The sequence below is a fragment of the Podarcis bocagei genome (assembly GCF_964188305.1).
Source record: "Podarcis bocagei genome assembly, chromosome: 8".
Classification (NCBI taxonomy): domain Eukaryota; kingdom Metazoa; phylum Chordata; class Lepidosauria; order Squamata; family Lacertidae; genus Podarcis; species Podarcis bocagei.
Genome location: NC_138133.1, coordinates 67,167,561 through 67,180,890, shown reverse-complemented (window position 1 = coordinate 67,180,890; position 13,330 = coordinate 67,167,561). Strand labels below are relative to the sequence as shown.

Genomic DNA, 13,330 nt, shown 5'->3' with positions numbered 1-13,330 from the left:
AATCAATAAAAGCCAACCTGGCAATAATATAACAATAAAATCCGGCCATAAAATCCCACGTAGCCAGACACAAATGCAAACCTTAGCAACCAGTCCTGGAAAACTCAGTCCAGCTGCAAAAGCTAAGAAACGCCCAAATTGCCCTTCTTCTGCAGAGACTAGAATAAAATGAATTATTCTGCCTACTGCCTCAGGTGACATGGATGACATATTTAAAAGATATTAAGGCCTGGGAGAACAATATATATATATATATTTTCCTGGCGCCTAAAATGAACTCCGTACCACCTGAGATTGTGTGTGGGCTTGTCCACATTAAAGCATTGTTGAGCTGTTAATTCATTTACCCTCCACAGAATTAGACCAGAGTAGTCCTCACCTGCACCTATTTGAACCTGTATATGAGGAGCCACTGATACTTCTCTTTTGTATTTGTCTCTGCCTTCTAATTTGTTGATTTTGTTATGTTGTATTACTACTGGCAGCGTATGTGAGTGTGGATAGCTGCTTGCATACTTTGAGTTTTTTGTTTTTTAAACCCACCCAGGAAGTGTGCAAAAGCACATAGTCAGGCAACTGTAAAAAAAAATTGTGCATTTTTCTAGTGTTGTGAAAATTAAAGGGATCAAAAGAATACAAGACTATGTTCCTAGCGATTGTAAATTTTTAGCACATAATATTTTTTTTCAAATTGCTGGTGCAGACATTTTTAATGCACTTTGTTTGTACAATTTTCTGGTTTTGTGCAAATCTTAGGAATATAAAATAAGACTGCATTCAGGGCCGTGCTGGAAATATGAACAATGCTGGAAAATAATTACAGTGGTACCTCGGGTTAAGTACTTAATTCGTTCTGGAGGTCCGTTCTTAACCTGAAACTGTTCTTAACCTGAAGCACCACTTTAGCTAATGGGGCCTCCTGCTGCTGCCGCTGCACGATTTCTGTTCTCATCCTGAAGCAAAGTTCTTAACCCGATGTAATATTTCTGGGTTAGCAGAGTCTGTAACCTGAAGTGTATGTAACCTGAAGCGTATGTAACCCAAGGTACCACTGTATAAGCATAGAGGAAGTAGGGGCCGTGGGAAGAGGAGTAAACCAGAATTTACAGGGGGGAAACATTGAGACAGGTGTTGTTTGAGGGAAACATCCTGTGGATGACACAACCCTGCAGGAGGGCAGGGCAGAGATGTTTTACTGACATATTGTGATGTGAGAAGTTCTTTTATCCCACACTGTTTCCCAAATTCTGCTCCCACAGAACACTGAGGTGTTTCACCAGTAAAATCAGGCAGAGGTTGGCTTTTCCCAATCAGCAGAAAAAATAGCTAATGGCTAGATTTATTTTTCCCCCAAATCTCATTTTCCCCACATACAATATCTTAATATATAATAATATGACCATAATATAATATGACATCATATTATCTACTATTAACATTGTTCCTAGTATGAAAGATGGCATTAAAGAATATTTTTGGTGTTTTGCAGAGAGCACTATTCTATCCAGGTGCTCTGCAAATTGAGAAAGTTAGAGAATCATGGCTATAATGTTAATTGTTGTGACAGCCTCAACTAATGGGAATCACATGAAAACATTTTGGGGGAGGTTTTTTTAAAAAATAAATGAATAAATCTGACTTCTAACATTATTTTTCTTCCTGTCACTCTCCACAGGAGTGCAGCAAGTGAAGGATATGCTGTTTTGTTCCCTCTTGTTGCCTGGGGTGACATGGCATAAACAGCAGATGGAATTAAAGAGAGCACATGAGTGGCATTTACACAGGTTCTAATGAGATAAGAGTCATTCTGCCTGTGTTTGATGCAAATGTATTCATTGTTAATACTGTTAATGCTTGCTTATCTTGCACCTGGTATCATGTATTATAAAAGTTTTGCATAAATATTTGCAGGTGATCTAGCCAAACAACACAAACTCTTCCAACAGGGAAAAGTAAGCAAGGCTATGTGCTTCTACAGGAAGGGCTGTGTATACCAAAACAGAACAATCCTTTGCAAGTCAGCATTGTTAGGTTCACTGGAACTTTCCCCCCAGGTGTCTGTAGGATTCCAGCTTAAAAGTCCTGTTTAGACAAAGATATATCAGTGCAGTTTTGCAAAGCGCAACAAAACAGTATACTGTATTGTGTTATTTCAGAAAGTGTCATTTGTTAGCTGAATGCAGTGGTTCTTGCACAAGAGAGTCAAATTTACCTGAACTGCACAGTGTAAATTTGCTGGTAAATGATTGAACCTCACCTACAAAATAGTGACAGTCTGGAAACAGCACAGAGGTTTTTAACTAGTTCATGAATGACTGAGGCTTAGGGTTGAGCAATGAGGCCAGGTTTGCTGTTGATGACACCAAACAATTTGGTAAAAAAATGGGGATTGTAAAGAACTCCAAAGGATTTATGCAGGTGTAAAGTGATGGAGAGTGGAGCAGAAATCCATAAATACACATAATCACTGGTGGAGTGTCAGCAGTGACTGATCAGGAAAGTGATCTTGGGGTAATGGTGGCTAGCTTGAAAAAAGTTATGCCAGGTGTTGTAAACAAATTCTGCCCTTTTTCCCTTGTGGGGTATCCAAGAACCCATATAGAGTCCTTATGTAGGTTCCCTATTAGTAGGAGAAAATAACAGAGGCCAACCAGAGAATATTGAGAAGCAAAGCAGCTAGTAAGCCTGATCTTTATTGATCTGTTGCAACAGGGTGCTCCCCTCACACACAGGAAAGGAGGAGGAACCCAGAACAATGGCGCACAAGGCCTTATATGTTGTTGTTGTTTAGTCGTTTAGTCGTGTCCGACTCTTCGTGACCCCATGGACCAGAGCACGCCAGGCACTCCTGTCTTCCACTGCCTCCTGCAGTATGGTCAGACTCATGTTTGTAGCTTCCAGAACACTGTCTAACCATCTCATCCTCTGTCGTCCCCTTCTTCTTGTGCCCTCAATCTTTCCCAACATCAGGGTCTTTTCTCTTCTCATGAGGTGGCCAAAGTATTGGAGCCTCAGCTTCACGATCTGTCCTTCCAGTGAGCACTCAGGGCTGATTTCCTTAAGAATGGATGCATTTGATCTTATTGCAGTCCATGGGACACTCAAGAGTCTCCTCCAGCACCATAATTCAAAAGCATAAATTCTTCGGCAATCAGCCTTCTTTATGGTCCAGCTCTCACTTCCATACATCACTACTGGGAAAACCATGGCTTTTACTATACAGACCGTTGTTGGCAAGGTGATGTCTCTGCTTTTTAAGATGTTGTCTAGGTTTGCCATCGCCTTTCTCCCAAGGAGCAGGCGTCTTTTAATTTCGTGACTGCTGTCACCATCTGCAGTGATCATGGAGCCCAAAAAAGTAAAATCTCTCACTGCCTCCATTTCTTCCCCTTCTATTTGCCAGGAAGTGATGGGCCCAGTGGCCATGATCTTCGTTTTTTTGATGTTGAGCTTCAGACCATATTTTGTGCTCTCCTCTTTCGCCCTCATTAAAAGGTTCTTTAATTCTTTCTCACTTTCTGCCATCAAGGTTGTGTCATCTGCATATCTGAGGTTGTTGATATTTCTTCCAGCGATCTTAATTCTGGCTTGGGATTCATCCAGCCCAGCCTTTCTCATGATGAATTCTGCATATAAGTTAAATAAGCAGGGAGACAATATACAGCCTTGCCTTATATAGACATTTTAAATTCCCTGCCCTGGAGCTCAAGACCACCCCTCTATACATCATACATACATCACAGAAGGGGTGTAACCCAAGACCCACCCCTACATACCTCATACCTACATCACAGAAAGGGCGGTCTACAGGAAATCTGAGTGCTTTGTTTACCTCCTTCTGCCAGGTTACCTGTTTAATGGTCACTTGATTGGATTACCTGGGGAGCCTGACCAGTCTTTTGTAATGATAAATACTTAGTTCCTGGGCCAGGTCACAGGCTCACACCCTATTCATATCTTAAATGTGCCCTTAAGACAGGATTTGTGAGGAAAGAGACAATGGGGAGGTTTCCCACTTTGACCTTGCAGAGAAAACATTTGCTCAGTTTAGGAATCAAAATGATTTCAGGTCGGTCTTCCTGTTCTGATCTATGTACTTGCTTGGTTGGTACACTTATGAACATTCAACATATATCTAAGACCTCAAAATTCCTATCAACAGGCAATGTGAAAAAGGGAAATGCCATGCCAGGAATCATTAGTAAGGAGATCAAAATATAAAACTTACCACAATCTTAATAACTGTATATAAATTTATGGCATGATCACACTTGGAATACTGTGTATAGTTCTGGTTGTTGCATCTCAGAAGCAATTTTTTTAGGTGCCTCCTAATCTCGAAGCAGTGAGAGATTTCAAGGACGCCAGCTCATATTAAAGGTTCAGTTTCCTTAGAATGAAGGTCACTGGAGAGGGTGGTGTCTTTGTGACACAAGTTTTACTTAGACACATATTCAGACTGAGCATAAGAAGCAATGGTCCCCAGCATTAGCACAGATCTTGCTCTCCTACTAGGTTTCCAAGCTGGTCCCAAAGTCATATCTTTCGATGAAGCATGGAGAGAAAGTCCAGGCAGGGACTCTTCCCAGGGCAGTCCAAGACAGTACTGACCCCAGATGTCCTCTTTCACTTGCCAGTGACATGACCTCCAGCCAAGGGAGGGCTGAAATCCTGCCCCATTTAGCCCTGAACTGTTTAGTCTTGTAAAGAGATGCTTAACAATCTTGGCTAGGGACACAGAGACTGGATTTACCAGTGTAGTACTGTAGTCTGCTTCTGCAGAAACCCATCTTATAAATATAAAACCACAATACTGTATATGCAACCCCAAATATGACATCCAGGCTAGCCACCCAGCCTATAGCAATATTTTGGAGATGGAGATGGAGCAGGAAAGGCCTGCCATAGTGATCATGAGGCTGAAACATCTCCCTTACCAGGAAAGGGTACGTGGCGTTTTAGATTAGGAAAAGGGTGAGTAAGGGGTGACATGGTAGAGGTGTATAAAATTATGCATAGTAAGGGGAAAGTGAACATTGGAAGCTGCCTTATGCTGAGCCAGACTATTAGTCCATCTAGCTCAGTATTGTCAAAGGGACGCAGGTGGCTCTGTAGTCTAAACCGCTGAGCCTCTTGGGCTTGCCGATCGGAATGTTGGTGGTTTGAATCTCCTTGATGGTGGTGAGTTTCCATTGCTCTGTCCCAGCTTCTGCCAACCTTGCAGTTCAAAAGCATACTGGTGCAAGTAGATAAATAGGTACCCCTGCGGCGGGAACGCAAACGGCGCTTCCGTGCGCTCTGGCACTCATCACGGTCCTCCATGCACCAGTGGATGTTTAGTCATGTTGGCCACATGAGCCGAAAAGCTGTCTGTGGACAAACGCCGGCTCCCTCGGCCTGAAGCGAGATGAGCACCGCACCCCATAGTCGCTTTTGACTGGACTCAGCTGTCCAGGGGTCCTTTACCTTTACCTTTTTTAGTATTGTCAGCTCTGACTGGCAGTGGCTCCGCAGGATTTCAAACAGGGTTATCTTCCAGCCCTATCTGGGGATACCAAGGAATTGAGCCTGGCATCTTTTGTATGCAAAAAAGATGCTCTACCAGTGAACCACGGCCATTCCCCAAAGTGGGTAGAGAGGTGTCTTTCTCCCAGATGATGTCATCTGATGAAGCTGAATTGTGTGAGATTCAGGATTGACCAAAGGTAAAGCATCTTCGCACACTTCATGGTTCAACTACGGGATTTGCTACCAATTTAGATGGCTTTAAAAGGGGATTGGACAATATTCAGGGCAGATCAGACGATCAAAGGCTACTTCCTGTCCATGGTGACTATATGGCGATTGCTCAGTCGGTAGAGCATGAGACTCTTCAACTCAGAGTCGTGGGTTTGAGCCCCTGTTGGGCAAAAGATTCCTGCATTGCAGGGGGTTGGACTAGCTTGACCCTCTTGGTCCCTTTCAAGTCTACAGTCCTGTGATTCTGTCTTTGCATACCAGTTGCTGGAGAGCAACAGCGGATGAGGGCTATTGGTCTCAGGTCCTGCTTGTGGGCTTTCCAGAGCCATCTGGCTGCTCACTGTAAGAAGCAACTGGATGAGACAGGTCTTTCATCTGATTGTGCAGGACTTTACTTATGTTTATAAGTATCCTTTCAAAAGCTAGGTGAGGGAGTTCGCTGCAAGCTGGGACGAGGGGGCTCAATCACGATTTCCAAAGCCTTGTGCACCACTCACTGAAAGAGATTAATTAAGCACATACACGCATATTTGTTTAATTCAGATAAACGATACAGGCTACAAATTTTAGCTTTTATTAATGTGATTCCTTAAGGGCACTTTTTAAGTCAACTAAGGCTAAGTGCGCATTAGCTGATTAAAATGTAGCAAGGGCGTTTCGCCCACGTTGCCTTTGAAGTCACACAGGAGAGGGGGCAGGGATGTCTTCACCCAATGCACATTATGTCATTTGATTTCCCCATGCAAGCGCCCAAAACTATTCAGTGAAGCAGTCGTCTGTGCATATTGTTGTCATCTGCACACACGCTACAGGTGTCTCAAATGTACACACCTCAGCTTAACCACAGCTTATGTTTTTAAATCAGATGGAAAGGAACATGCACTGAATAGCGGTGTTTTTCAAGAAACTACAGGATACATATGGATTGTGGCTAATGTCACGTGAACACCAGTAGTAAGAGTACACTAGAACTAGAATAAATTGTGATATAGGCACAGCCTAGCACTGCAATCCTAAAGCCAGTTATTGGGAACTCGATGGAATTTACTTTCGAGTAGACGGGTGTGTGAAAATGTTGCAGCAGGAAATGTACACAGTTATTGAGAATATTCTAGCAGATTCTTTATTCAGCACTGCAGTCCTGGTACTTACTGAACCTTCTTTTTCATATCCGAAACTTAATCCACCCACCCACTCTCCCCCCTCCCTTCTCCCTTCTCCACCTAACATAGACTTCTACTAACTGGTGTTTTTAAAGCCTTTCTCAGCATTGTTAAAAAAATACTAGTATGAGATCCCAAGCATTATGCTCTGCTGAGTGAGCATTGTGAATGGCCCTCCAAACTGTGCGCAAGGGTGGGGAGGGGAGGCTCGATAACCTAAATGCACTGATGACAAAACACCCTTAGACATCCCAGTGGGGGGAAGAAAGCATTTAAGTAAACAGTGATTTATGGCGACTCCGTGGGTGCTGCTGAAACAGACAAATTATTGAACGCCTTAAAGGAAAAAACAGAGGTCTGCTGGGAGATTGACGATTAAAAGCCACGGGGAAGTAAATCTTTTTTCACCAGAATGGGAAAGTGTGCTTTTAGGCCCAGGAAGCAGGTCAATATAGGTCAATGCTTGAATTGGAAACATTAAGCCAAGCAACTCCTCTGCCCCTTTTGTTTCGTTGTCCCCCCACCCCCTCGCTTGATCCTCCCCCATTGGCAACCAACTGAAACCAGTTTGATATTATTTTGGTATTGCAGAGCCCCCAACAGAGGTTATTAAGTTTGGACAGTTACACAGTAAGACTCCACAAAAGCTTGTGCCACAATTTATAGCTTGCACTTCCATCGTGAGGCCCCAAGCCGGTTATATACAGCTCAGTGTAAAATTTTGTCGACACCCAAAATCCTGTGTGGAAAGGTGCATCTTGACCTGGATACCTCAGTCAGTAGAGCATGGCACTCTTAATCTCAGGGTTATGGGTTCGAACCCCACACTGGCCAAAGGATTCCTGCATTGCAGGGAGTTGGACTAGGTGAGCCTTGTGTTCCCTTCCAGCTCTACAGTTCTATGACCTGATACTGATTATATACAATGATGAAGCCAAATATGCCTCAGATGGGAGGGCATTCCGCAATTTGGGGGCCACCACAGAAAAGGCCCTCTCACAAAACTTCGCATAGGGTCAGAACTGCTAGCAGGGTCATCCTTGCAGGTCTATATCTTCCAAAACAACTACTCTATTCCCAACTCAGGAGTGGAAAGCGAAATACCAGTGGATAACAAAAGAGGTTTAAAAATGCTCTGAAAGCAAATCTTTAAAAATGTAACATAAGCACTGATAACTAGGAAACACTGGCCTGCGAGCGTTCCAGTCAGAGAGCAGCCTTTACCAAAGGTGTCATGGACTTGGAAAAAGCATAAACTCAGGGTGAAAAGGAGAAAAGAGCTAAGAGAAAGTCATGTTTGACAAACCCTCACCGTGATCAGCTCCTGCCTGGAAACCTATGTCCCCACTGTGGAAGGACATGTGGATCCAGAATTGGTCCCCTACAGTCACTTACGGACTCACTGTTAAGACCATGTTCATGGAAGACAATCTTACTTTGCTATTATTGGTCGCCATAGAAGAAGATTGGAAGAGGCACTCCTTCAGCTATTGAATCACCTTGAATTGGTATTATCTAATAAACGCATTCTTTTTTAAGGTGCTACCAGACACTTCATTTTTAACAGGATGATTTCTGAGCCAAACACAAACATTGTATAGACAAAGGTAAAGATAAAACCATTAACCCTTACTCAGTGAAACCTAGCTTTTAATTTCTATGGCATTGTTTTTCAAACTGTTTTTCCTAGGAACGATGGGGTTCTTCAGATGCTTTTCAGGGTACCCTGATGAGAAGGCCAGAAAACTGAACTAGCTGTCTTGACACTGCTCTCCTGCACATGTCTACACAGAAGTAAGTCCCATTTGAGCCTGGGGAGATGTAGCCTCAGGAAATGTGTATAGGATTTGCAGCCTTGAATTAAAAAACTTGCCTAGTAACCATGGGCCAACTATACAGTCCAGTGGAGCATGGATCTCTTCATCCTTCCTTTCTGCTACTTGGAAGAAGGCCACATTTGGCTATTTGTATTTCCATCCTGGTTGCAGAGGAACATTAAAATGCTGGCTACTAGCTACTCAGCAGGCTAGTAAGAAAACATGTCAGACTAATGAGAACATGGGAATTGGATCCATGCATTAACTACTGAAAGTGTGATTAGTCTGCTCCAACAGAGGAGGTGCTATAAGGCATCTTGCCAGTTGTTTAAAGCTTGCTTGTTTCTCTGTCCAAGCTAAGCAACTTCTTCTCAGTCTTCCCATTTCTTTCTTCCTCTCAGCTAAAGTCAGGCTGTATAATGTTGCTTGCAGTGTGCTGTTGCAGTAACCTAAGCAGTATTTGCACTGTGTATGAGGCTGACTCCTCTGTCAGTAATACTAGCATTCTGCTAAGAAGTTCGTTAATTTACGGGGATTTGGTGTGAGCCGTGAGGAAGCCAACTCTGCTTATGATACCAGATTGTTTAGGGTGGCTAAAACAGAAAAGGATTGCAGATAACCCCAAAAGGATCTTCCCAGACTGTGTAAGAAAGTGCAAACTGATGCATATTGGGACAAAAAAAAATCTGATAACTTGACATACACACTAATGGGGCCTGGAACAAGAGCTTGGGGTTGTAGTTGGCAGCTGTGAAAGAGACAGATTGGCATGCTAGGGATCATTAGGAAAAATATTGAAAACGAAACAGTCAAAATCATAATGCCAGCATAAAAATCCATGGTATGCACTTGGAATACTGTGTACCGTCTCTCTTGGTGATACCTCATGGCTCAGGAGCACCGCTTGTAACTACTAGAACATCCTCCCAGTTGAGATTAGACAGACACCCTCCTTGCTAAACTTTGGGTGTGTGACCAATATTTTCTTATTTCAGCAGGCATTTTAAGGTAGCTTCCGGCTTTATGATGCATTTTTACTGGCCTTTATTGTTTGAATTGTTTGAATTTTTTTGTAATTTTATGTACACTGCTTAGTATTGTTAATAGGTAAAGGTAAAGGGACCCCTGACAATTAAGTCCAGTCGTGTACGACTCTGCAATTGTGGCGTTCATCTCGCTTTAAAGGCCAAGGGAGCCGGCGTTTGTCCGCTTCTGCAGACAGTTTTTCCAGGTCATGTGGCCAGCATGACTAAGCCGCTTCTGGCAAAACCAGAGCAGCACACGGAAACTCCATTTACCTTCCTGCCAGAGTGGTACCTATTTATCTACTTGCCCTGTGCGCTTTCAAACTGCTAGGTTGGCAGGAGCTGGGACCAAACAACAAGAGCTCACCCCATCACAGGGATTCGAACCGCGACCTTTCAAGCGGCAAGCCCAAACGGCACAGTGGTTTAACCCACAGCGCCACCCACGTCCCTAGTATTGTTAATAACATACGTAAATACTTCAAATAAATAAAGTTCTGCCTCACCTCTAAAAGGATATTGTAGAGCTGGAAAAGGTTCAAAAAAGAAGTTGTTATATTATAAATGTTGTTATAATAATAATATTGTTCTGAAGACATCTCAGTGAATCTGAATGCAAAACAAACTTGCACCCGGAAGTTATATTTTACCTCAGCTACATTCCTCTTTCTGGTTTAAATTGTCTTCAGCTCCCTAATAAAGCTATTAGTTTTGTTAAAACAAGATGAGACAGTAGCATTCCAGTTAAATATCACTTCTCAGATTAATATGTTAGTCTATGATGTACTTTAATTTCCTCAGGGACGAAGAGTGTTGTTACAAAGCATTGTGGTTATACAGCTGTTATGTACTGTAAAAGTATGAGTCAGTAGTCCTTTAAAAGGTTAACAGACCTTTTTGTTCCAGGATGTTCTATCTAGAAAAAAAAAGTACTGTAATCCAAACAACTGAAACAACTAAAACTAAATCCTTTGGTATTCGAGCACGATATAATATATCAATCATAAAACAATAATTTGATGTCTGACATTCTTCAAAGGTAAATTATATTTTGGTAAAAACAATGCAGCGTCTCACACAAGATATGCGTGGTTGAAGCTTGTACGTATTGTTTTGGAAGCCTGCCTGTTTATGAGAAGCTTGTAAATGAAGACTAGTTTCAACCATGCAAGCAGAGCTGTAAAATGATCATGGCTGCGGGCTGCTTACACAACTGTACATTTGAAGCACATTTCCTTCCTCTCAAAGGATCCTGGGAACTTTAGTTAAAGGTGCTAGGAATTGTAGCTCTGTGAGGGGTAAACTACAGTCCCCAGGAATTTGGGGGGTGGGTGGGTATGTCCTTTAAATATATGTTATGCAGTGCTTTATTTCTAAAAAAAATGTTTAGGGGTACTCTCATTTTCCTACTCATATTGAAATACTGCCCCACAATGAGGCCAAACTTAGATTCACAAAATGTTTAGGGGGTATGCGTACCCCCAGAAAAAAACACCAATGTTATGTATGCAGCCATGATCATACATGGACATAGCATGAGCAAGGGAGAAGCACACACAAAGTGTGAAAGGCTTTACTGTCCATTGATGATAAACAGGCAGAAAGAGCAAGCCTGATTTTCATTTCAAACCAGCTTTCCTGTTCAGTTCTGGGTAATTGGCAGCAGTAAAATCCCAGGCATTCTCCCGTCATGTTAAGTAAACGTGTGGCATGTGTGTGCAGCGATGAACATGCCATCACCACACCAGTTGACATTTTCCACAGTTGAGCAATACGTTTATTATGACCAATTGAAATGCCATGAAGTAATGAGCAAGCACTCATTGTCTTCTTTCTTTCTTTCTTTCTTTCTTTCTTTCTTTCTTTCGGACCAGCTTTGCTTTCTTATAGGCCTTTGTTTTGTTTTTTTACATGTCCTGGAAAATCAAGATGCTGAAACACATGGGGAGTCTCCACTGATACAGGGGCAGCTGACCATTTCAGATAGGTGCCCTCCAACTTATGGAATGTATAGTTAAACTGTGGAACTCATTCCCACAGGAGGCAATGATGGCCACCTACGTGGATGGCTTCATTTATTAAATAAAATGAAAAATGTGCTGTGGGAGGGGGCGGGGTTATTGGGGTTTGTTGTTGTTCTATGTATTTTGTGGTTTTTATATTGTAAATTTACGTTGCTATCTGCCCTGAGATCTGCAGAGGGAGGGCGGTATACAAATTTAATTTAAAAAAATAAAAGAGGATTAGACAGATTCTTGGAGGATTTGGCTATCAATGGCCGCTAGCCACAGTGGTTAAGTTCTGTCTCCGCTATCGGAGGCAGTATGTGTATGAACGGCAATTGCTGGGAATTGCAAGTGCTGTTGTTCTCAGGAGCTAGCTGCTTTTGGGCTTTCCATCGGCAACTGGCCACTGTCAGAACAGGATGCTGGACTAAATGGACCACTGGCCCTCATACAGCTTGTTCTCATGATGGTGATGAAAATGACAATTTGGAGGTTGTGGGGAATAGAGCTAGCACATTGATCTTTGTGGCTGTGATAAGAATTTTAAGGTCTTAGATATGTAATAAATGTTCATAAATGTACCAAGCAAACACATACATAAATATATAAACCACATGTCTGAAAACCCCACAGAAAAAAAGTCCTGAACAAATTGACCTCAATTATTTCTCTGCAAGGTCAAAGTGGGAAACCTCCCCATTGTCTTTTTCCTTCACAAATCCTGTCTTAAGGGCACATTTAAGATATGACTAGGGTGGGAGCCTGTGACCTGGCTCAGGAACTAAGTATTTATCATTACAAAAGGCTGGCCAGGCTCCCCAGGCAATCCAATCAAGTGACCATTAAACAGGTAACCTGTAGACCGCCTTTTCTGTGATGTAGGTATGATGTATCTGGGGGGGTGGTCTTAGGTTACACCCCTTCTGTGATGTATGTATGATGTATGGAGGGGTGGTCTTGAGCTCCAGGGCAGGGAATTTAAAATGTCTATATAAGGCCTTGCGTCCCATTGTTCTGGGTTCTTCCTCCTTTCCTGTGTGTGAGGGGAGCACCCTGTTGCAACAGATCAATAAAGATCAGGCTTACTAGCTGCTTTGCTTCTCAATATTCTCTGGTTGGCCTCTGTTATTTTCTCCTGCCAATAGGGAACCTACGTAAGGACTCTATATGGTCTCTTGGATACCCCATAAGGGGGGAAAAGGGCAGATTTTTGTTTACAACATGGCCTACCAAGAGAGCTATGGCCTTCCAGGACTTTAAATTGTGTTGTAGGCCTCTATACAAGTAGAGGAGGCTCCCTTGCTCACACTTTTGCCCTCCAGCTCATGTGGGGTGGCATAGGGAGGCAGAGCTTCTTGGCACAACTCACCCCAGCTCTCCTCCACATGATGCTACTTCTGTGGGGAGTCCTAACTCCTGAAGAGAGTTTATGTTATGGTGGTAATAGTCCTGGCATAGCACAGCCACCTGGCATGGCATGCCTGCCATCTCTCCTCCCCACCCCCTAATACTGTTGTCTTTTTATAGAAGACACCTAACAGAGTGTGCACTCCCGGAGCCTGAGAAGCAAACGGACTTCC

General features: G+C 42.8%; 1 long non-coding RNA gene across 1 annotated transcript in view; it reads left to right on the top strand.

The window, feature by feature from the left end:
* The window catches only part of LOC308593133, a 37,864-nt gene that overhangs the window by 2,482 nt on the left and 22,052 nt on the right, over nt 1-13,330 (top strand). Inside the window, exon 2 of the long non-coding RNA XR_014010766.1 lies at nt 8,593-8,696. This is a non-coding gene — a long non-coding RNA (uncharacterized lncRNA). The remainder of the gene's footprint in view (nt 1-8,592; nt 8,697-13,330) is intronic.